Raw genomic sequence first — 2,667 nt, forward strand, 5'->3', positions numbered from 1 at the left:
AGGGAGGGAGGGAAGGGAGGAAGCGGCCGAGAGGAAGATGGAGATGGAGGTGGTGGGAGGGGAGGTAAGGTGGCGGGAGGGGGGGTGCGGGTTGTAAAGTTGCGAAACTGGTTCTTCGTATTTTAAACAGCACCTTTCACATGCCATTGTGGTGACCGCCATCTCTCATTATTGTTCCAAATCTCATTTCATTTTGAAGATCAGTGAGTGTTTTCTCTGGGTTTTCAGGACACAGGCAAGCATAATAGATCATTGAACTTTAGGATGCCTGTTAACTTCCTATACAAACACTCTCCACTACGGTCGCGCTAATCTGCCCTTGATCAGCAATTTAAATGCTAAAGCTTTGTTCCTCCAAAAGGGGGGGGGGATAATATGCGGGGAGGCTCCACAGAGGGACACACAAGTCCTGCTATCACCCCAAACTGCTTTTAAGCATCCCCCCCCAACTCTAATGAATGCCACAAGAGAAGCAACTGGGGTCTAATATAGGAATCAATTTATAAAGCTTAGCTTAAACCGATTAATTTGTTGCCTCCAATCCTGAGTCCAATAAAGTCCTAGTGTTTCTCCAGTCACTTATTCTATAAAAAGATCAAGTTATTTACTGCCAATTAAGCAGCTTGTTTTGTCTTTGTCCTCTGTAAGCCCAGAGTGTGGGCTCCCCCAGGCTCAAGTTATCTGCTCTAGACCCTCAGCTGATACCTCAGAAGGCAGAGGGCTAACTTTGCCTGGTTCCCGGCCCAACTTGACTGCTGCAAGAAACCAGGGAGAGAGAACCAGACAAGGACTCGAGTTCCTTAAATAGGCCGATTTTAAACACATTTCCTCCGAAAGAGTCCCGGAACGTGTGTCCAGTGACCGCACAATAAACCAGGGTAAGAACAGCACCAATTAAGCTGTAACAAAACCCTGAGACTTTGGAAGCAGGACCACTCTAAAACCCATTAGCATTGCATTTATCCGAATGCATCATACCTTTATGTAAATTGATTTATCTGATGCATTTACTCGAGGAATTGCTTTTTGTTACAATTTCAGCCCTAACCCAAATGAATCTGCATTTCCTGCCTGAGGTCTTTAAACTGCCCCCCCCCCACGTTTTAATCGCTCCGAATTCCTTTTTAAGAGGGGGAGAGGGAGGGAGGAGATTCCAAGCTTCACCCCGCCCCCATCTTTAACGAGAGGTAAATATATATATGTATATTTTTTTGAAAAGGAAACACTACACTGGGAAAAGCATCCAGTAACCCCATTAGCTAAAGCTCTTAAGGACAAGCAATACCTTAATGCTGATTAAATCTAAAAGAGATGAATCAAGAGGACTGACCAGAAACTGACTCCCCTGATAACTAAGGACGGGCCCTCATCAAGTTTCATTTAGAGTTGGAAAAAAAAAAAAGAAAGAAAGCTTTTAAGTTAAATAGGCTTATACTCTAGTAATTACATAGCCAAGCAATTTAGGTCCTGGGATAGTGAGTGAAATAGAAAGCAGAGCTGGCAGCTAGAGGCAAAATCTGCCCCCCTTTAACAACGTCTCTGGTGTTTTTAATGGAGACCAAGGGAGGGACAAACGTAACGCTGGCAATTTGTAGTACAAAAAATGGATGCTTAATTCATGTCTTGATTTTAATTAGGTGATTCACCGGATTTCTCCTGGATTGGAACAAAAGACTTATAAGCCAAGAGGAATTCCTTTAAAAAGAACCAGCAATACCGGATCCTGGTCACTTAGATCCTTTTGGTCACTGTTTCAGAGATAGTGTTTACAGTGGGGGGGGGCGTGACTACCCCCCCCCCCCCCCCCGCACACATTACTTCTCATCTAAGCAGCCCCAGCCTTTCCTTTAGGAACTGGAAATGTCTCCACCCCCCTCCAGGGTCCCCAGCAGCCGGGTCTCCGAGAAGAACCCTTTTGTAAGCAAGGAAACCGCTACAAAGCTGGCGGCCCGGGGCTGCCCTCGGTGCTAGCTCGCAGGCCGGCCTCGCTTAGTTTCAGACTCACGCATTATCTAAGGCGACGTATTGTTTACTTGCAATTTGGGACGGTCAAGGGAAGGAAGCCAAAGAAAACAGCCCGGGCACCGACCGGCGCCCCCCCTCCCTCCCTCCCGCCCCCCCTCCGGGTCCCGGCCACCCCCTTACCTGCTTTTCCCCTATATTGCAATAGTGCGGGAGGCGGCGGCGGCGAAACGCGAGCGGAGCTCGGCTTCCAGGGCAGGGGCGCCTCGGAGGAGGGAGGGAGTTCTCGCAGAAGCAGGAAAGAGGAGGAGGGGGCTCTGGGCTGCTTTTTTTTTTTTTTTTTTTTTTAATCGCGTGGCTTGGGTGGGTGGAGGGCGCCCCACGTTAAGTGGCAGAAGTGTCAAGTCTCAGTCCCCGGGTCCTCGTCCTCCGCCTCCAGCTGCGAGAGAGCTAGCGAGCTAGAGATCAAGCGAGCTGCAGGCGCCCTCGGCCCGGCCGGCGCGGCGCGGCTGCTCCCGGCGCAGCAGCAGCAACTGCAGCAATCGCTGCTGCAAGTTTGGCAATGTGGCTTCACTTTGTATGCGCCCCCGCCCCCGCGCGTCCGCTCCTCCTCCGCCGCCTGCCTCCCGCCCGACCGCTCGCTCGCTCCCCGCTCCCGGCCGCCGGCGGCTCGGCCGAGCGCCCTAGCACCCTCCGGCCGGGGAG

General features: G+C 51.0%; 1 protein-coding gene across 1 annotated transcript in view; it reads right to left on the minus strand.

The window, feature by feature from the left end:
• Positions 1–2,626, minus strand: part of Lmo4 (LIM domain only 4) — a 19,580-nt gene extending 16,954 nt beyond the window's left edge. The window contains exon 1 of the mRNA XM_008828294.2: positions 2,146–2,626. The gene's annotated coding sequence lies outside the window, so the exon portion shown is untranslated. The remainder of the gene's footprint in view (positions 1–2,145) is intronic.
• Between the last annotated feature and the right edge of the window lie 41 nt (positions 2,627–2,667).

The sequence above is a fragment of the Nannospalax galili genome, unplaced genomic scaffold, assembly GCF_000622305.1.
Source record: "Nannospalax galili isolate Female #2095 unplaced genomic scaffold, S.galili_v1.0 scaffold153, whole genome shotgun sequence".
Classification (NCBI taxonomy): domain Eukaryota; kingdom Metazoa; phylum Chordata; class Mammalia; order Rodentia; family Spalacidae; genus Nannospalax; species Nannospalax galili.